Source organism: Haematobia irritans, chromosome 2, assembly GCF_050003625.1.
Source record: "Haematobia irritans isolate KBUSLIRL chromosome 2, ASM5000362v1, whole genome shotgun sequence".
Taxonomy (NCBI): Eukaryota; Metazoa; Arthropoda; class Insecta; order Diptera; family Muscidae; genus Haematobia; species Haematobia irritans.
Window position 1 is genome coordinate 137,145,606 of NC_134398.1, and position 23,832 is coordinate 137,169,437.

Consider the following 23,832-nt stretch of genomic DNA (forward strand, 5'->3'; position numbering starts at 1 on the left):
AATTTTGACAAAATTTTCTACAGAAATAAAGTTTTGACAAAATTTTCTATAGAAATAAAATTTTGACAAAATTTTCTATAGAAATAATATATTGACAAAATTTCTTGTAGAAATAAAATTTTGACGAAGTTTTCTATAAAACTAATTTTTCGACAGAGTTTTCTATAGAAATAAAATTTTGAAAAAATTTTCAATAGAAATAAAATTTTGACAAAATTTTCTATAAGAAGAAAATTTTGAGAACATTTTCTATAGAAATAAAATTTTGACAAAATTTTCTATAAGAAGAAAATTTTGACAAAATTTTCTATAGACATAAAATTTTGACAAAATTTTCTATAGACATAAAATTTTGACAAAATTTTCTATAGAAATAAAATTTTGACAAAATTTTCTATAGAAATAAAATTTTGACAAAATTTTCTATAGAAATAAAATTTTCACAAAATTTTCTATAAGAAGAAAATGTTGCAAAATTTTCTATAGAAATAAAATTTTGACGAAGTTTTCTATAGAACTAATGTTTCGACATAATTTTATATAGAAATAAAATTTTGACAAAATTTCCTATAGAAATAAAATTTTGACAAAATTTTCTATAAGAAGAAAATTTTGACAAAATTTTCTACAGAAATAAAATTTTGACAAAATTTTCTACAGAAATAAATTTTGACAAAATTTTCTATAGAAATAACACTTTGACTAAGTTTTCTATAGAACTAATGTTTCGATAGAGTTTTCTATAGAAATAAAATTTTGACAACATTTGCTATTGAATTAAAATTTTGACAAAATTTCTATAGAAGTAAAATTTTGACAAAATTTTCTATAGAAAGAAAATTTTGACAAAATTTTCTATAGAAATAAAATTTTGACAAAATTTTCTATAGGAATAAAATTTTGACAAAATTTTCTATAGAAATAAACCAATAAATTTCTTACCTAAGCATACCAGACAATGCGATAGAATAATGCCTTTCATATGATTTAAAATATCAATTCTGTATAGTTTTACCCACATTATTCGAATGAGCACGAGAAGTAAAATATTACTTCTAGTTTCGGGCAATTTGGATATTAAGGGCGCCATTGTCAAATATATCCCATAGTCGAACTTGACCTGCTGGCAGACCAAACACGAATCTGTGCAAATTTAGAAATAAAATTTTAACAAAATTTTCTAAATAAATAAAACTTTGACAAAGTTTTCTATAGAAATAAAATTTTGACAAAATTTTCTATAGAAATAAAATTTTGACAAAATTTTCTATAGAAATAAAATTTTGACAAAATTTTCTATAGAAATAAAATTTTGACAAAATGTTCTATAGAAATAAATTTTTTGACAAAATTTTCTATAGAAATAAAATTTTGACAAAATTTTCTACAGAAATAATATATTGACAAAATTTTCTGTACAAATAAAATTTTCACTAAATTTTCTATAAGAAGAAAATTTTGACAAAATTTTCTACAGAAATAAAATTTTGACAAAATTTTCTATAGAAATAAAATTTTGACAAAATTTTCTATAAGAAGAAAATTTTGACAAAATTTTCTACAGAAATAAAGTTTTGACAAAATTTTCTATAGAAATAAAATTTTGACAAAATTTTCTATAGAAATAATATATTGACAAAATTTCTTGTAGAAATAAAATTTTGACGAAGTTTTCTATAAAACTAATTTTTCGACAGAGTTTTCTATAGAAATAAAATTTTGAAAAAATTTTCAATAGAAATAAAATTTTGACAAAATTTTCTATAAGAAGAAAATTTTGAGAACATTTTCTATAGAAATAAAATTTTGACAAAATTTTCTATAAGAAGAAAATTTTGACAAAATTTTCTATAGACATAAAATTTTGACAAAATTTTCTATAGACATAAAATTTTGACAAAATTTTCTATAGAAATAAAATTTTGACAAAATTTTCTATAGAAATAAAATTTTGACAAAATTTTCTATAGAAATAAAATTTTCACAAAATTTTCTATAAGAAGAAAATGTTGCAAAATTTTCTATAGAAATAAAATTTTGACGAAGTTTTCTATAGAACTAATGTTTCGACATAATTTTATATAGAAATAAAATTTTGACAAAATTTCCTATAGAAATAAAATTTTGACAAAATTTTCTATAAGAAGAAAATTTTGACAAAATTTTCTACAGAAATAAAATTTTGACAAAATTTTCTACAGAAATAAATTTTGACAAAATTTTCTATAGAAATAAAATGTTGACAAAATTTTCTATAGAAATAAAATATTGACAAAAATGTCTATAGAAATAACACTTTGACTAAGTTTTCTATAGAACTAATGTTTCGATAGAGTTTTCTATAGAAATAAAATTTTGACAACATTTGCTATTGAATTAAAATTTTGACAAAATTTCTATAGAAGTAAAATTTTGACAAAATTTTCTATAGAAAGAAAATTTTGACAAAATTTTCTATAGAAATAAAATTTTGACAAAATTTTCTATAGGAATAAAATTTTGACAAAATTTTCTATAGAAATAAACCAATAAATTTCTTACCTAAGCATACCAGACAATGCGATAGAATAATGCCTTTCATATGATTTAAAATATCAATTCTGTATAGTTTTACCCACATTATTCGAATGAGCACGAGAAGTAAAATATTACTTCTAGTTTCGGGCAATTTGGATATTAAGGGCGCCATTGTCAAATATATCCCATAGTCGAACTTGACCTGCTGGCAGACCAAACACGAATCTGTGCAATGTACATTTTTAACTGACCTCTTTGGTAAGTAAATCCGATCATTTTGTTTATACACAAACAGCTCAACTGTGAATGGCTTCTCATTGGAGAAACCCAATTTCGATAACTGGTAACGAAGCAATCGAAGCATCTCCTTGGCTCTTTTCCAGTGCATCTGCAGAGCTCTTACACTTTTTTGAAGCTAATTTTTCAATATGTCGTTAAAACGCCGTTCGGACTCGGCTATAAAAAGGAGGTCCTTTGTCATTGAGCTTAACATGGAATCAGGCAGCACTCAGTGATAAGAGAGAAGTTCACCAATGTGGTAGCACAATTGACTGAATAGTCTAAGTGAGCCTGATACATCGGGCTGCCACCCCTCCTAACCTAACCTAAATATCGATTGCAGATCGCATATATCAAAAATCATCCTACAATCCCATAATAATAAAATAGTGGCAAATTGGCATATTTGGTGAATTTCCCATTTCTTTTTCTTCGAATGCTAAGCATCAACTGTCAATAAACAAAGTGATTCGTTACGGCTCAATTTCAAAACAAATTAATTTTAAATGTTGTCACTGTTGAAACCACTTTTACGATATGGCATTTTCCAATTTGCCACAAATACGAAACATTGATTCCCAATTATTTGCTCAGTGGTGATTTGAAGATTTTTTGCCTGCTAAACGCTATTTTCCAATTGCCATTACAGACATGTGTGAAACACATGCGAAGTACACAACTGTTAAATCGCATGCTATTTATCATATGTGGACATTTTAGTTACCTTCTAAAGTTTTTGCACGTCCTTACAATTGTTGTTGCATACAGAATAAACAATGTTATGGAATTTCTTCCACAAGATTTAAACCTAATTATATAAAAACAAAAACACTGTGAAAGGACGGGGTATGTTATAAAGGGTGGTTAAAATTTCAAGGGCTTATATTGATTTTGAATAAAACACAAACTATTTAGGAAATTATTGTTATTTTATTTTATTATGATATATTGGTATTACTCAATTATGTATGGAACAAAATATCGGCCAAATGGGCGCCGCGACCTCGGTGGCACACCTTCATCCGATGGCCCAAATTTTCGATGACGCTGAGGCATAATGGAGGTTCTATGCCGTTAATGTGCCGAATAATCTCATCCTTTAGCTCTTGAATTGTTGCTGGCTTATCGACGTACTCCTTTTCTTTCAAATAACCCCAAAGAAAAAAGTCCAACGGTGTCAAAACACATGATCTTGGCGGCCAATTGACATCGCCATTACGTGCGATAACACGGCCATTGAATTTGTTGCGCAAAAGAGCCATTGTTTCGTTAGCTGTGTGGATCATTCAAATCCCCCGGACCTGATGGAATTACTCCGGTGGAGTTAAAAGCGGTGGCTGACAGAATATATAGGATGTATCAACTTAGCATATATTCCACGAAAGTGGAGAGAATCAAAAGTCGTTTTCATACCTAAAGCGGGAAAAGCCTCTCACTCGAATGCGAAGGATTTCCGACCAATCAGCTTATCATCATTCCTACTTAAGACTCTGGAGAGGATGATAGATATTTATCTTAGAACTAGCGTCGATTCAAGTTTGCTCTCGAAACGACAACATGCATACTCGAAAGGCAGGTCTACTGAGACCGCATTACATGAACTAGTCAGCTTTATTGAAAGCTCACTATCTGTCAAAGAATACACAATCGTGGCATTTCTAGACATCGAAGGGGCGTTCAATAACGTCCATCCGAGCTCGATATTAAATGGATTGACAACTCTGAATTTTGATCCAGGTATACTTAGGCTGTTAGACGAACTTCTAAGGAAGAGACGCATTTCAGCCACACTAGGACAAGCAAACATACAAAGGTATGTGAACAGAGGCACTCCCCAAGGAGGAGTTCTATCACCTCTTCTTTGGAATGTTGCTATAAACGACCTTCTGGTTTCCCTAGAAAAAGAAAGGATACAAGTGGTGGCATACGCAGATGATGTGGCGATAGCAGTCAGGGGAAAATTCCCATCAACAGTTAGAGATATTATACAGAGAGCCCTCCGGATGACTGAGAAATGGGCGAAAGATAATGGTCTTGGACAGAAATAGTCATGTACTGCAAAGATCGCAAAACTCCCACGGTTAGGCCCATTTCCTAAGGGGGTATTGAAATTCCCTTCAGGGAGTGTGCAAAATACCTTGGCATTATTTTGGACAGGAAGCTGAACTTTAAGCTTAATATTGAAGAAAGGGCGAGGAAAGCAACGGTAGCTTTATACTCGTGCAAAAAGGCAATAGGGAAAAAGTGGGGACTAAAACCAAAAATTGTACATTGGCTATACACGGCAGTGGTTAGACCTATAATGCTATATGGTGTTGTAGTCTGGTGGCCGGCACTTCACCAGCCGACAAGTTTAGACAAAGTTCAGCGTATGGCGTGCTTGCGTATCTCAGGTGCATTCAGCAAGACAGGAACAAACTCCCTTAATGTCATACTGCATCTATTGCCATTTTGGCCAAACAGTCAGCTGCAACAACGGCTGTGCGGTTGCGCGAGCTATCGCTGTGGTCGGAAAAAAGTTACGGTCACAGTTCGGTCCTCAAAATAATGCCAGATGTGCCTAACGTAGTGGATTACACTTTGGCGAGTCCACTTTTCGACAACAAGTTTGAGACTCTAATTCCCAACAGTGAGGCGTGGTGTACACGGGCCCCGGGGAATAAAAGATATATAGATTTCTACACTGATGGCTCCAAATTGAATGGCCAAGTGGGTTTCGGAGTATATTCTAAAGATCTGGAACTTCGAATAGCGAAAAGATTACCTGATCACTGTAGTGCTTTTCAGGCTGAAATATTAGCAATAAGAGAAGTGGTGAATTGGCTGAGAAGTAATGCTCCAAGCAATATTGGCATTAATATATACTCAGACAGTCAACCTGCAATAAAATCCTTGGACTCTGTGTTCCTCAACTCGAAAACAGCCATCGACTGCCGCAAATCTCTCAATGAGATGGCTGAGCAGCACAATATTCACCTAATATGGGTGCCTGGCCACAGGAACATACCGGGGAACTGCGAAGCAGATGAGCTAGCAAGGCTAGGAACTACCTTACATATTCCAGGGGAACTAGAATCTGTTGGTATGCCTCTGGCTACCTGCAAGCTCTTACTGCGTGAGAAGGCTGTCATGATGGCAAATGTTCGATGGGAGAATTGTAAGGGTTGTAACGACACCAAGCAAATATGGCCCCATTTAAACTTAAACCGCACACTAGATATGCTAGTGTTCTCGAGACGCCAGATATCACTCCTGATATCTGCTATAACGGGTCGCTGCCTGATAGGCGATTTTGCAAAAACTATTGGTGCGAAGTATAATGACTATTGTATGAGCTGTCATGATGCGGAGGAAAAGGAATCAATAAAACACCTCTTGTGTGAGTGTCCTGCATTTTGTGTAAGGCGTAAGCAAATTTTAGGGGCATATAGTTTCAGATTACTAGCGGACCTGGAAAACGTTAACTTAAGCAGTCTGCTAATGTTTTTGGAACAATCTGGTTGGTTCAACAGAAGAAAATAATCGAGAAGGTTCAACGGTTAAAACTATAAGTGCCCATATGTAATAGGTACTTTTAGTTAATGTGGTATCACAATGGACTGAATAGTCTAAGTGAGCCTGAATCTTAATCGGGCTGTCACTTTAACCTAACCTAACCTAACCTAGCTGTGTGGCAAGTGGCACCGTCTTGCTGAAACCACATATCGTCCACATCCATATCTTCCAATTCGGGCCATAAAAAGTTCGTTATCATCTCACGATAGCGAACACCATTCACAGTAACTGCCTGACCGGCCTCATTTTGGGAAAAATACGGCCCGATGATGCCGCCAGCCCATAAACCGCACCAAACAGTCACTCTTTGTGGGTGCATTGGTTTTCCGACAATCACTCTTGGATTCTTATTCGCCCAAATGCGGCAATTCTGTTTATTGACGAATCCACTGAGGTGAAAATGTGTCTCATCACTGAAGATGATTTTCTTCGAAAATTGATCATCCACTGTTGCCATTTCTTGGATCCATTCTGCCCATTCACGACGTCCATGGTTCAAATTGAGTAAGTCTGAAATAGAGAAATGTTAAATAAAATTCGGAAAAAACTTGGCGTTTAGGTGTGGTTCACATTCAACATCGGCCCTTACAATTTAACCACCCTTTAAATAGGCTGTCCAAAACAGACACTAGTTAACTGGATTCAATTACACAAACCGAAACCGGATAGTGGAAAAATTGGCATTTCGGTTAATCGCGAAAACCGAGTTTTGGCCCACGGCTAACCGGTTTTATGTATTTCAATGAAATTTCTATTTAGTTTGTTATTTGTTTATTCCGAACTTTTATTATATGTTTATTGAACTTTTTGTTCGTACTCGGAAATGTCCAAGTACGATTCCAAGATTTTGTATAATTGTTTTAGCAAATCATTGCGAATTTTGGTTTAAAGACATCCATGCCAAACTTTGTCAAATGCTTGTCCTACGTCTAGGAATACAGCAGAGCAAACTTGTTTGTTTTCAAATGCTCGTTATGCAACGTCTACTATTCGATGAACATGTGTACCCAAGGTTAGGTTAGGTTATGTGGCAGCCCGATGTATCCGGCTCACTTAGACTATTCAGTCCATTGTGATACCACAGTGGTGAACTTCTCTCTTATCACTGAGTGCTGCCCGATTCCATGTTAAGCTCAATGATAAGGGACCTCCTTTTTATAGCCGAGTCCGAACGGCGTTCCACATTCCAGTGAAACCACTTAGAGAAGCTTTGAAACCCTCAGAAATGTCACCAGCATTACTGAGGTGGGATAATCCACCGCTGAAAAACTTTTTGGTGTTCGGTCGTAGCAGGAATCGAACCCACGACCTTGTGTATGCAAGGCGGGCATGCTAACCATTGCACCACGGTGGCTCCCATGTGTACCCAAGGAAAGACTAATTTCCTCCAGACCGAAATTTTTGTCAAACGAAATACCGATTTGTTCACTGAAAAAAATATTGTCTTTTGGCTAAAGATTTTGTGCCCTTAAAATACGACTCCGAATTTTTCTTAAAATAGGAAACACACTGCAAAAAAATATTTACGTGATATTAAAGATTACCCAACCTCAATTTTAGGATGCGCAATTTACACACTATTAAAGACAAATTTCTTTAAAATAATGAAATTTTAATTAAAAGAAAGTCTATAATCTTTACATCAAAAAAAATTTTTTTTTCATTAAATTTAGGACACACATTTTGAAAATGTTCGTCCCTTCTTTAAAGTTGCATGACTTTAAAATAAGGCAAATTTTTGATTTAAAGAAATCCTCCTTAAATTAACTGAAAGATTCAATCTTGAGATTTAAGATAAAAACGCTTCAAATATAGGCTAAGACTTATTTTGAGGATTTAGCATCTTTGGTATAACGTTTTTTCGGAATTAAGATAATATTTTTTGAAATATCCGTCATAATTTGGATTTTTAAACTGGTATTTGTTTTTACGTGAATAGCTTTATTAACATAACGGAAAAATAGAATGAAAATTCGTTAAATGAGATCTGTATCCTAATTTTAATTTTATAGATCCTACACTGTTAGAAAAATATGTTTTTCATATGTTCCGATATAAACAAAATGTGTTTCGGGCACGATTTTAAACCACAATATATTTAAGTGTGAACATGTAATGTTCCTAAACTAACACTAAATGTTTGGGACATCTATGTTAATATGTTAGAATATATTATGTTTGGGGCATGAATGTTTCATAAAAATCATATGTGTGAATACAAACATATATAAATTTACAAAATTTCGGCTAAACATACATATGTTGTGATATTTTATTCAAAGCGACAGAGAGAGTATAGAGAGAAATAGAGATGGAAACCGGGAGAGTTGACGAAAGATATCAATATAACACAACAAAAGAGTCAAAAGAGAACAATTTTTGTGAAACCGCTTGTATGTTGTTTCGGAAAACTGTTTTATGATAAGGCCAAAAATTTGATATGTTTAAGTCTAAATATTATTTAATTTGAATAAAGAGAATATACATTCTGAACCAAGAGAATAGACATTTGAAAAACAAACAGCTTATGTTTTCGTCTTGAGAGCAGCATTTTATGTATGTGTGGACATGTGTTTTGTTTATCATTTTGGCATTATGGGCACAATTTTTTTCTTGGTTCGTTAAAAGAAATCAGGGGTCTTCATAAAAATAACGAAAGGGCACTATACTCTTTTTAGAGTTGGGACAGCAAAATGAAATAAGGAGGAATTAGTGAAAAATTACACAGTAAAATGTAAAAAAACAAACTTTAGTTCCTCTTTATTAAAAAGTAGTCCACGAGGAGTTGACAAATATAAAAGCGGGCATTAAGTTCGAGTTTTACAGCTAAAACAATTTAAAAAGTTTATTTTCTTTAAAATGAATTATTAAAGAAAAACAAGTATATACGGCCGTAAGTTCGGCCAGGCCGAAGCTTATGTACCCTCCATCATGGATTGCGTAGAAACTTCTTCTAAACACTGCCATCCAGAATCGAATTACTTAAGTTGCGGTAACGCTTGCTGATGGCAAGGTGTCTTAAAACCTCCTAATACCATCTTCTAAATTGTATGTAAGTCCATACGGAGTATATATTAAATCAAAAAAGATCGATCCAATACGTATATAATTCAGTTTGACAAAGTAGACATAAAATTTTGACAAAATTTTCTACAGAAATAAAATTTTCACAAAATTGTCTATAGAAATAAAAATTTTGACAAAATTTTCTATAGAAAGAAAATTTTGACAAAAATTTCTACAGAAATAAAATTTTAACAAAATTTTCTATAGAAATAAACTTTTGACAAAATTTTCTATAGAAATAAAATCTTGGTAGATTATTTTTGGCTCGAGCGGCAACCATGATTATGAACCGAATAAAGTTTGAACAAAATTTTCTATAGAAATAAAATTTTGACAAAATTTTCTATAGAAATAAAATTTTGACAATGATGAAAATTTTATTATGAACCGAATAAAATTTTAACAAAATTTTCTCTAGAAATAAAATTTTGACAAAATTTTCTATAGAAATAAAATTTTGGTAGATTATTTTTGGCTCTAGTGGCAACAATGATTATGCTCCAATATGGTCCAATTTTTGTGTGATTGGACCAATTTTGGTATGGTTGTTAGCGACCCTATACTAACACCACGTTCCTAATTTGAACCGGATCGGATGAATCTTGCTCCTCCAAGACGCTCCGGAGGTCAAATCTGGAGAACGTTTTATATGGGGGCTATATACAATTATGGACCGATATGGACCTATTCTGCCACGGTTGTTACAGATCATATACTAACGCCATGTTCCAAATTACAACCGGATTGGATGAAATTTGCTTCTCTTGGAGACTTCGCAAGCCAAATCTGGGGATCGGTTTATATGGGGGCTACATATAATTATGAACCGATATGGACTTATTCTGCCACGGTTGTTAAAGATCATATATGAAATTTGGATGAAATTTGCTTCTCTTGGAGACTTCGCAAGCCAAATCTGGGGATCGGTTTATATGGGCGCTATATATAATTATGGACCGATGTGGACCAATTTTTGCATGGTTGTTAGAGACCATATACCAACACCATGTACCAAATTTAAGCCGGATCCATTGAAATATGCTTCTCTTAGAGGCTCCACAAGCCAAATCTGGGGATCGGTTTATATGGGGGCTATATATAATTAAGGACCGATATGGACCAATTTTTGCATGGTTGTTAGAGACCATATACCAATATCATGTACCAAATTTCAGGCGGATCGGATGAAATTTGCTTCTCTTTGAGGCTCCGCAACCCAAATCTGGGGATCGGTTTATATGGGGGCTATATATAATTATGGACCGATGTGGACCAATTTTTGCATGGTTGTTAGAGACCATATACCAACACCATGTACCAAATTTCAGCCGGATCGGATGAAATTTGCTTCTCTTTTAGGCTCCGCAAGCCAAATCTGGGGATCGGTTTATATGGGGGCTATATATAATTATGGACCGATGTGGACCAATTTTTACATGGTTGTTAGAGACCATATACCAACACCATGTACCAAATTTCAGCCGGATCGGATGAAATTTGCTTCTCTTTTAGGCTCCGCAAGCCAAATCTGGGGATCGGTTTATATGGGGGCTCTATATAATTATGGACCGATGTGGACCAATTTTTGCATGGTTGTTAGAGATCATATACCAACATCATGTACCAAATTTCAGCCGGATCGGATGAAATTTTCTTCTTTTTGAGGCTCCGCAAGCCAAATCTGGGGATCGGTTTATATGGGGGCTATATATAATTATGGACAGATGTGGACCAATTTTTGCATGGTTGTTAGAGATCATATACCAACACCATATACCAAATTTCAGCCGGATCGGATGAAATATGCGTCTGTTAGAGGCTCCACAAGCCAAATCTGAGGGTCCCTTTATATGGGGGCTATACGTAGTGGACCGATATGGCCCATTTTCAATACCATCCGACCTACATCGATAACAACTACTTGTGCCAAGTTTCAAGTCGATAGCTTGTTTCGTTCGGAAGTTAGCGTGATTTCAACAGACGGACGGACGGACGGACATGCTTAGATCGACTCAGAATTTCACCACGACCCAGAATATATATACTTTATGGGGTCTTAGAGCAATATTTCGATGTGTTACAAACGGAATGACAAAGTTAATATACCCCCATCCTATGATGGAGGGTATAATAAAAGGAATTTTAGAGCGATGATGTTAAATGCTAGTAAAAAACTGTTCACTCCTAAATAAATTTATGTTAATATTATAAAATTATGTATGTATGTTTATACTCGACTCCACGTTCTTCTTTTGTTAGTTTTTGAATTCCTTCCAAATTTTAAAGTTTTGTACAAAAACAGTTTTTTATTACAATATTGTTATTTTTGCAATAAAAAATAATATTTTATCCAAAAATCAGTCAATTTCGTTCATATCAAGCACTGTTACTGACTATAAATCTTTAATAACGCACATTTCGAAGTTTCATTTAAAAAAAATTAATATAGTATAAATATAAATGTGTAAATTAAAAAAAAACAAGTATATACGGCCGTAAGTTCGGCCAGGCCGAATCTTATGTACCCTCCACCATGGATTGCGTAGGAACTTCTACTAAAGGCTGTCATCCACAATCGAATTACTTGGGTTGCGATAACACTTGCCGATGACAAGGTATCGTAAAACTTTTTAACACTGTCTTCTAAATTGTAAGTTAGCCCATACGGGGTATATATTAAACAAAACAAGTATATACGGCCGTAAGTTCGGCCAGGCCGAATCTTATGTACCCTCCACCATGGATTGCGTAGGAACTTCTACTAAAGGCTGTCATCCACAATCGAATTACTTGGGTTGCGATAACACTTGCCGATGACAAGGTATCGTAAAACTTTTTAACACTGTCTTCTAAATTGTAAGTTAGCCCATACGGGGTATATATTAAACAAAAAAAGGCCGATTAAATACGTATATAATCTAGTTTGACAAAATTTTCTATAGAAATAAAATTTTGACAAAATTTTCTATAGAAATGAAACCTTGACAAAATTTTCTATAGAAATAAAATTTTGACAAAATTTTCTATAGAAATAAAAATTTGATAAATTTTTCTATAGAAATAAAAACTTGACAAAATTTTCTATAGAAATAAAATGTTGACAAAATTTTCTATAGCAATACAATTTTGACAAAAATTTCTATAGAAATAAAATGTTGACAAAATTTTGTATAGAAATAAAATTTTGACAAAATTTTGTATAGAAATAAAATGTTGACAAAATTTTCTACAGAAATAAATTTTTTACAAAATTTTCTATAGAAATAAAATTTTGACAAACATTTCTATAGAAATAAACTTTTGACAAAACTTTCTATACACTGTTAGAAAAATATGTTTTTCACATGTTCCGATATAAACAAAATGTGTTTCGGGCACAATTTTTAAACACAATATATTTAAGTGCAAACATGTAATGTTCCTAAACTAACACAAAATGTTTGCTACACATATGTTAATATGTTAGAATATATTATGTTTGGGGCATGAATGTTTCATAAAAATAATATGCGTGAATGTAAACATATATAAATTTACAAATTTCGAGTAAACATATGTATGTTGTGATACTTTATTCAGAGAGCGACAGAGAGAGAGAGAGTTAGTATAGAGAAAGAAATAGAGATGGAAACCGGGAGGGTTGAATAAAAAGACATCAACATAACACAGCGAGAGAATGAAATGAGAGCAATTTCTGTGAAACCGCTTGTATGTTATTTCGGAAAACTGTTTTATAATATGGCCAAAAAATTGGTATGCTTAAGTCTAAATATTATTTAATTTGAATAGTAGATTGAGTATTCCGAATAAAGAGAATAGACATTCGGAACCAAGAAAATAGACATTTGAAAAAAAACAGCATATTTGTATTACAGAAAAAGATGCGAAGAACTCAAAAATTTCGTGGAAGTTAAAAATATGTGAGGGAATGAACACAATCTTTTTTGGGGAATTCTCCCAAGCATATACTATTTTTGGTCTCAAAATGCTTCCAAACATATAATATGATCACATAAAACAAACATATTAATGTTTCGGCGGTATCCAATAATATATGTGCTTCCTGCAAAATATGTTTGGAACATATGTTAGAGAAGCGATTTTTTTCGAGGGTGTAGAAATGAAATTTTAACAAAACTTTCTATAGTAATAAAATTTGACAAAATTTTCTATGGAAATAAAGTTTTGGTAGATTACAAAAATTTCTATAGAAATAAAATTTTGACAAAATTTTCTATGGAAATAAAATTTTGACAAACATTTGTATAGAAATAAACTTTTGACAAAACTTTCTATAGAAATGAAATTTTGACAAAACTTTCTATAGTAATAAAATTTGACAAAATTTTCTATGGAAATAAAGTTTTGGTAGATTATTTTTGGCGATATGGACCAATTTTTGTGTAATAAGTCATCGGCTATATATAACTAAAGACCGATATGGACCAATTTTTACATGGCTGTTAGAGGACATATATTGACAAAATGTACCAAATTTCAACCGTATCGGATGACTTTTGCTCCTCCGGACGTCAAATCTGGGGACGGTTTATATGGGAACTATATATAATTATGGCCCGATATGGACCAATTTTTGCATGGTTGTTAGAGACCATATACTAACACCATGTACCAAATTTCAACTGGATCGGATGAATTTTGCTCTTCCAAGAGGCTCCGGAGGTCAAATCTTGGGATCGGTTTATATGGGGGCTATATATAATTATGGACCGATATGGACCAATTTTTGCATGGTTATTAGAGGCCGTAAACTAACATCAGGTACCAAATTTCAACCGGATCGGATGAATTTTGCCCCTCCAAGAGGCTCCGGAGGTCAAATCTGGGGATCGGTTTATATGGGGGCTATATATAATTATGGACCGATATGGACCAATATTTGCATGGTTGTTGGAGGCCGTATACTAACATCAGGTACCAAATTTCAACCGTATCGGATGAATTTTGCCCCTCCAAAAGTCTCCGGAGGTCAAATCTGGGGATCGGTTTATATGGGGGCTATATATAATTATGGACCGATATGGACCAATTTTTGCATGGTTGTTAGAGACCATATACTAACATCAGGTACCAAATTTCAATCGGATCGGATGAATTTTGCCCCTCCAAGAGGCTCCGGAGGTCAAATCTGGGGATCGGTTTATATGGGGGCTATATATAATTATGGACCGATATGGACCAATTTTTGCATGGTTGTTAGAGACCATATACTAAGACCACGTACCAAATTTCAACCGGAACGGATGAATTTTGCTGCTCCGGGAGGCTCCCCAAGCCAAATTTGTGGATCGGTTTATATGGGGGCTATACGTAAACGTGGTCCGATATGGCCCATTTTCAATACCATCCGACCTACATCAATTACAGCTACTTGTGCCAAGTTTCAAGTCGATAGCTTGTTTCGTTCGGAAGTTAGCGTGATTTCCACAGACGGACGGACAGCCGGACAGACGGACGGACGGACAGACGGACGGACGGACGGACATGCTTAGATCGACTCAGAATTTCACCACGACCCAGAATATATATACTTTATGGGGTCTTAGAGCAATATTTCGATGTGTTACAAACGGAATGACAAAGTTAATATACCCCCATCCTATGGTGGAGGGTATAAAAAAAAAAACAAAACAAAAAAAAGTTCGGTCGGAGCAGGGATTGAACCCACGACCCTTTGCATGCAAGGCAGACATGCTAACCACTGCTCCACGTGGCAAACAAATGTATGTTTCTGTTAAATAATGTTATGTTTGCATAGGCTCGTGGGCGCTGCAAACTATGCTATATAAATGTAACTTAAAACGATAATTATCTACTGGTGACTATAACAGCTACGTAGCCCAGTGGATAGTGTGTTGGCTTACAAACTGTATGGTCCTCGGTTCGATTCTCCGTGCAGGCGAAAGGTAAAACTTAAAAAATTTATAAAAGTGAATAATTTCTTCAACATTATTTGTATTACAGAGAAAGGTGCCAATAACTAAAAAATTTCGTGGAAGTGAAAATTACGAGTATGTTAGGGAATGAGCACAATCGTGTTTGGGAAAAATTCTTCCAGGCATATAATATTTTTGGCTCAAAATGCTTCCAAACATATAATATGTTCACATAAAACAAACATATTAATGTTTCGGCAGTATGCAATAATATATGTGCTTCCTGCAAAATATGTTTGGAACATATGTTAAAGAAGCGATTTTTTTTGAGGGTGTACGTTTAAAGCCAGATAGGGCGCAAAAATTTCCTTATTTTAAAGAACCCGCATCTTTGGCTCGGAATCAATACCAAAAGTTTTTTTTTCGAAATTAAGAAAATATTTTTTTACTTCGAAATATCCGTCATAATTTTGATTTTTAAACTGGCATTTGTTTTTACGTGAATAGCTTTATTAATATAACGGAAAAATAGAATGAAAATTCGATAAATGAGATCTGTATCCTAATTTTAATTTTATAGATCCTACGTTTACAGCCAGATAGGTCGCAAAAATTTCCTTATTTTAAAGAACCCGCATCTTTGGCTCAGAAGGAAGGTCAAAATCTTTGGATCCAAGTAAACTTTTTTTTGAGTGCACATTTCTCTGATACAAAGTTTTTCATTGTCCAAAAGTCGATAAACTTTTCAATTAAGTCTTTTGTCCTTATAGTTAAGTGATTCGACTTAAATTCGGGTATCCTAAAATGAAAGAAAATTTTTTTTGACTTAGGTCAACTTGGCTTTGGTAATTCTGAAAAATTCTTCAAAATTAATGAAATTGTCTTTAAAATTTTTGAATTCTTTCATTTTGATTACAAAGCAAAAAATCATTTGTAAATAGGAATTTTTTTTCAACACTTTTTGTTAAAGACTTTTAAACTTTGCTATCGCTATGGTTATATTTACACACTTAGCCGTCAAGCTGCCGCCGCCGGAGACAAAATTTTAGTGTGCAGGATGTTCGTACAGGGTGTGTCATGTTTCGTGCTTCTATCTATTCTCCGACATCTTCAGACTTTTCGCCTCATCTATCTTGATCTGTTATATATAGGTGTGAGGTCAAATCTCGTCACAAAAGATCTCGTTTGTGGGTCGCCAGAGCTGACACAATAGAAGTGTAAGCGCCATATTTGGCAAACGGAACTTCTTGAAACAATAAGTGAGATATCATTTACATGTAACGTGGTCCGTCCTCATACTAGCTTCTCGCATTCGACCCTTTTTATACGCTCCACCATAGGGTGGGGAGTATATTAACTTTGTCATTCCCTTTGTAACACATCGAAATATTGCTCTACGAACCCATAAATTATATATACACTCAAAAAAAGTTTACTTGGATCCAAAGATTTTGACCTTCCCTTAAGGATTTTGGTATTGATTCGGAGCCAGAGATGCGGCTTTTTTAAAATAAAGAAATCTTTGATGTACCTCCCTGGCTTTAAATCTAGGATAAATAAAATTAAAATTAGATACAGATCTCATTCATCGAATTTTTATCCTCTTTTTGCGATATATTAATACAAACAAATTCCAATTTAAAATCCAAATTATGACAGGTACTTCAAAGTAAAAAAAGGTTTTCTTAATGTTAAAAAAAAAACTTTAAACCAAAGATGCAAATACTTAAAACAAGTCTTAGCCTATATTTGAAGCGATTTTATCTTTTAATTTAAAATTGCAATATGTCAGTTGAGTTAAAGACTATTTCTTTAAATTAAAAATGTTTTTCTTTATATCTAGGAAAATTTGCCTTCCTTCAAAGATCTACAACTTCAGCAGAGAGACGGAAAATTTCAAGATTTGTGCAAGGATTATAGACTTTCATTTAATTAAAATGTCATTACTTTAAAGAATTTTGTCCTTAAATTTGGGTAAATTTCCATTCCTAAAATTTAAGTTGCATAATCTTCCATATTAGGTCAATATTTTTTTCAGTGTATATAAATATATTTTGGGTCGTGGTGAAATTCTGAGTCCATCTAGCAACGTTCGTCCGTCCGTACGTCCGTCTGTTGAAATAACACTAACTTCCAAACGAAACCAGCTATCGACTTGAAACTTGGTACAAGTACTTGTTATTGATGTAGGTCGGATGGCATTGATCCAGTTGAAATTGGGTACGTGGTGTTAGTATAAGGTCTCTAACAACCATGCAAAATATCGTCTATATCGGTCCATAATTATATATAGCCCCCATATAAACCGATCACCAGATTTGACCTCCGGAGCCTCTTGGGGGAGCAAACTTCATCCGAATCGATTCAAATGTTGTACATTGTGCTAATGTATGACCGCTAACAACCATGCCAAACTTGGTCCATTTCGGTTTATATTTATATATAGCACTCAGGTAACAGAGCTGTAGAACTATCGACAGTCACAGCATTCGATATTTTCGATAGTTTTGAAACAAACAATCGATAGTATCGATACTATCGAAATTTTTGCAACATTTAATTTTAAATGGTTTTCATTAAACAAAGTATGGGTTTAGATTATTTATAAATAATAAAAAACAACGAAAAACGCTACTTGAAGGGCTAAGGTCCATTGAGATGTATTGAAAATATGTTGACATTATTTGATTTCAATTAAGTCCTTCTTTTTGATTCCGTGATTGCTGGTATACAAAACGAAACATAAAGCCCAAGATTTTTATTTTTATTTTTTTTTTATGTTATACTACACGCAAAAAAATAATTCTTTCCTCCCAAACGAAATTTTAGACAAACAAAGTTCGTTTCTCATTTGCTTTTCGCTGTAAGGAAGTGTATTTGGAAGAAAAGTATATACTTTTTGTGATAAACGTTTATTCTTTTCCAGGATGTAAAAACAATTTCATAAAGACTAGCTCAAAAAAAAAACATTATTTTCTTGCTAATTGCATTGTCCCTCACATCTTTCTCACATCCACGAGGATTTTTAGTTCTTAACACCTTTTCCTGTAATACCAACAATGTAGAAGAAATTATACGATTTTATAAATTTTTAAAATTTTTTTTACCTTTCGCCTGGACGGAGAATCGAACCGCGGACCATGCACATTGTAAGCCAACACACTAACCACTGAGCTATGTACCTGTTATGGTCATCAATAGATAAATATCCATATAAGTTATATTTATATAGCATAGCTTGCGGCGCCCACGAACCGAATAAACAAAGTTTATGTAACAGAAACAAACATTTAGTTTGGCACCGTGGAGCAGTGGTAGCTACGTCCGACTCTCATGCCAAGGGTCGTGGGTTCGATCCCTGCTTCGGCCAAAGTTTTTTTTTTTTGCTTTTGTTTTTTTTTTTTACATATATTCCAGATATATTCGGAAGATTCCGAAAAAATGTTCAACATTACATTGTAGTATATTAAATTTTGAACTGTAAAATGTGTCTTATTAAAGACCTAAAGTCAGAAAAGAACAGTGTTTGATATAAACGAAATGGACTGTGTTGTTATTTCAAAAATAACTTTTTTTATTGAAAAAATAAAAATTTTGTAACAAACGAATTTTTTTGGTGATAAAAGTTTAAAATTTTCGAAGCAATTCAAAAAACTCTAACAAAAGAAAAACGTTTTCGGTACACGTTTTGCAAACGTTTTTTTTTTCTTTGCGTGTATGTTAAGCTTACAAGGCCAATTTTTTCCACAAGTCGGAGCCTTATTTAAAACTCAACCATTTTGTAGAAAGTCTGGCAATACAGTGTGTAGGCTATGACTACGATATGGGGAAATCATCGCAGAATTCTGCGTAAAATATGGGTATTTTGGCCATATTTTTATAAACCAGAAGAACAAATATATTGAGGATTTATTTAAACCAAATTTGATCACACATGACACAATTAAATAGCATGTTAAATATATTCTCTGTGGAAACTATTAAGTCAATTGGAGGGAAATCCCATTAAAAATGGGATTAAAATATGAAACATTCTAACATATTTCCCCAACTCTGGCGTACATATAACAGGTTGGCTGATAAGTCCCCGGTCTAACAAAGAAAAACACATTTTTTCTCAAAATTCGTTTTTATTATTCAACATACACAGTCTCACACAAGTTTACATACGATTAAAGAATTAGTATTTTATTGAAATAATAAAATATTGTAAACTATGCTTATAGATGCTTTAATTTTTGTAAAATAATTTGAAAACATAGTATTTGTTAATTTTTAACAATATTTTTTTAGTGTGGTTTATAAAAAACAACAAGAAAGATGTTTGGTTAGTAGGATAAAAACTCAGGGGTATGTAAACTTGTGTAAGACTGTGTAGTACCCTTCATATCACAATGGACTGAATAGTCTAAGTGAGCCTGAATCTTAATCGGGCTGCCACTTTAACCTAGTACCCTTCAAGATCGATACAACGATTATAACGACCTTCCATTTTTTTATACCATTTTGGTAGTACTCCTTCAGTTTTGCCTCAAAATAGGCCTCAGTTTGGGCGATCACTTCTTCATTGCAGCCAAATGTTTTCCCTGCGTGCATCCTTTTGAGGTCTGAGAACAAGAAAAAGTCGCTGGCGGCCAGATCTGGAGAATACGGTGGGTGGGGAAGAAATTCGAAGCCCAATTCATGCATTTTTGCCATCGTTCTCAATGACTTGTGGCACGGTGCGTTGTCTTGGTGGAACAACACTTTTTTCTTCTTCATATGGGGCCGTTTTGCCGCGATTTCGACCTTCAAACGCTCCAATAACGCCATATAATAGTCACTGTTGATGGTTTTCCCTTCTCAAGATAATCGATAAAAATTATTCCATGCGCATCCCAAAAAACAGAGGCCATTACTTTGTCAGCGGACTTTTGAGTCTTTCCACGCTTCTGAGACGGTTCATCGGTCGCTGTCCACTCAGCCGACTGTCAATTGGACTCAGGAGTGTAGTGATGGAGCCATGTTCCATCCATTGTCACATGTCGACGGAAAAACTCGAGTGTATTACGAGTTAACAGCTGCAAACACCGCTCAGAATCATCAACACGTTGTTGTTTTTGGTCAAATGTGAGCTCGCGCGGCACCCATTTTGCACAGAGCTTCCGCTTATCCAAATATTGATGAATGATATGACCAACACGTTCCTTTGATATCTTTCAGGCCTCTGCTATGTCGATCAACTTCATTTTACGGTCATTCAAAATCATTTTGTGGATTTGTTTGATGTTTTCATCGGTAACCACCTCTTTCGGGCGTCCACTGCGTTCACCGTCCTCCGTGCTCATTTCACCACGCTTGAATTTTGCATACCAATCAATTATTTTTGATTTCCCTGGGGCAGAGTCCGGAAACTCATTATCAAGCCAAGTTTTTGCTTCCACCGTATTTTTTCCCTTCAGAAAACAGTATTTTATCAAAACACGAAATTCCTTTTTTTCCATTTTTTCACAATAATAAAAGTTTCTTCACAAATGACGCTCTATCTCACAAACTAATCGACTTACAGACGTCAAATTTTGACACGAATCACTTGAAGGTTGGTACTATATAAAAATAATATGCATTTAATACTAGCGACGCCATCTATGTGTCAGACCGGGGACTTATCAGCCAACCTGTTATATGGAAGCAATATCTAAATCTGAACCGATTTGGACCAAATTTAACATGCATAGTTAGAATAATAATAATGGGGAGTCACCGTGGTGCAATGGCTAGCACACCCGCCTTGCATACACAAGGTCGTGGGTTCGATTCCTGCTTCGACCGAACACCAAAAAGTTTTTCAAAGGTGGTTTATCCCACCTCAGTAATGCTGGTGACATTTCTTAGGGTTACAAAGCTTCTCTGAGTGGTTTCACTGCAATGTGGAACGCCGTGCGGACTCGGCTATAAAAAGGAGGTCCCTTGTCATTGAGCTTAACATGGAATCGGGCAGCACTCAGTGGTAAGAGAGAAGTTCACCAATGTGGCATTGGATACATCGGACTGCCACCTAACCTAGAATAATAATCTCCTATCTCTGCAAAATTTCACGCAAATGGGAGGATAACTTTGGCCTCCGTGATCATATGAGTGTAAATCGGGCGAAAGATATATATGGGAGCTATATCTAAATCTGAACCGATTTCAACCAAATTTACCACACTCAATGATACTATTAAACGTACTCCCTGTGCAAAATTTTAAGCAATTCAGGGCAAAACTCTGGCTTTTATGGCCATATAAAGGCAAATCGGACGAAAGATATATATGAGAGCTATATCTAAATCTGAACCGATTTGGCTGATATTTTGCATATTTGACAAGAGCCTCAAAACATTTGGCTGCGCGAAATTTTAAGAAAATACGTTGATAAATACGTCAATTATGACCTGATCGGTGATAAATATATATGACAGCTATATCTAAAACTGAACCGATTTTTTTTTTCAAAACCAATAGCGATTGTCTTTGAGTAAACTGTGTGACAAATTTGAGAACGATCGGACTTACATATACAGACCGACGGACGGGCAGACAGACAGACGGACATCGCTAAATCGACTCGGAATTTAATTCTAAGACGATCGGTATGCTAAACGATGGGAGTTACATACAAATGCACAAACTTATTATACCCTGTACCACAGTAGTGGTAAAGGGTATAAAAATTTGCCACAGAATAAAAAAAAGGAAATCTATTTCATGCGAGGCCGTAAATTTCAGTCTGTTTTTGAAAAATTAAGACGGACACCAGTATTTTTATGGCGATCTGGGTTTCTTCGATAGTATCGCAGACAATCACACAAAAATTGGTCCATATCGGTTCATAACTGTATTGCACTCTTATTAACGCGCAAAAGTTCATATCGGTTCTTAATTATTTGTAGACTTTTCTATATATACCTTTTTTCTAATATATACCACGTATTGACTAACTTGCAATTTAGAAAACGATGTTAAGAGGTTTTAAGATACCTTGCCATCGGCAAGTATTACCACAACCCATGTAATTCGATTGTGGATGACAGTCTTTAGTAGAAGTTTCTACGCAATCCATGGGGAGGGTACAGAAGATTCGGTCGGCCGATCTTAAGGCCGTATATACCTTTTTTATTAAAATGAACTAGTCACCAAAAGTGAGATTTTTTATCTGCTTATTCCGTCCGTCCGCATATGCGTATCGTTTACATACTTTGTATGTTAATATCAACATATGCTACCTGGCCCCTTGTAAATAAGCATTGTGGTATAACAATGAACTGAATATCCAAGGAAAGCCTAAAATAACGGACTGCCACTATACCTGACCCTACATCTTTCCAGTTCCCTTTCTCTGCGGAGCTCTTGTAGACTTTGCGTTGTTAATGATATTCCTCAAGAATTCCTAAATTCCTTAGATTAACATGAAGCTACAGAATTTTCCCCAGTAGTATAATACTTGAAACTTAGAAAAATTCTTCTAATTTCAAATTAATTTCCATTTAAAAACGTTTGTTTTTTTTTTCAAATGCAAAAAATAATTTTCTTTCTCTGATCATAATAAAATAAAATCCAAACAATTCCTTCCTACTTTTTCCGTTGCATTGTTTTGGACAAGAAAAGAGCAAATAAAACATACAAGAAAATTGTAACAAAGTCGTGAGAAAAAGCATTTCAACGTCTTTTCTTTACTTCCCAAATGCTTACAAAAATGATGTTTGGTAGTAAGCCCCTTGTAAATCTCCATAGAAAAGAAAACCGGGGGTGCAATCGAAATACGTTGGAATCAAGGTACATTCATAGGAATCGAAACAAAACAAAAAAACTGTTAAAAAGATGGTGGAAGACAAACTACACCTTTTGAAAATCGTGACATCACATCAAAAGTTTGTCATTAAAAATTTCGTTAATAATTTGTTTTAAGGGCATTTATTGTTCGCTATCATTCGCCAACTGGGCCATTGAATACAACCAAAAACAAAACTACTGATCGGCCACAAATGCCTGATGGAGGCATAATGTAGGATTTGCACTTCGGGAATGCTGGGATTAAATATTGAAATTTTTATTCATGGATTTTTTAGATCCAACACCATAGGACTGGGTTGTTATAAGTGTGTCGTTCCCTTGGTAAAACGTCGAATATCGATTTCAGACAATATTGAGAATATAGAAATTAAAAAATTTAACGATGTCCGTCGCATAGTGATTCGATCCCTTACAACGATTGGACAAAGAAGAAGAAACCAAGTAAGTAACGACAGGCGGGTGGGCCAATTTATAAATCAAAATTGTTGACACTATCTGAATTTCTTCAAATTTGTTGGAAGCTATACAAATATAAAGGTTTATATTCACCGTTACCTCTCGAGCCCAAAACTAACATTTGAAGAAACTTTTACGAAAAAACTACCGAACAAAAAATCTTATTTTGCAATATTTTATTTCTTTAGGAAATTTCTATAGGAATTGTTGTCAAAATGTAAGTTCTATATAAAATTTTGTCCAAATT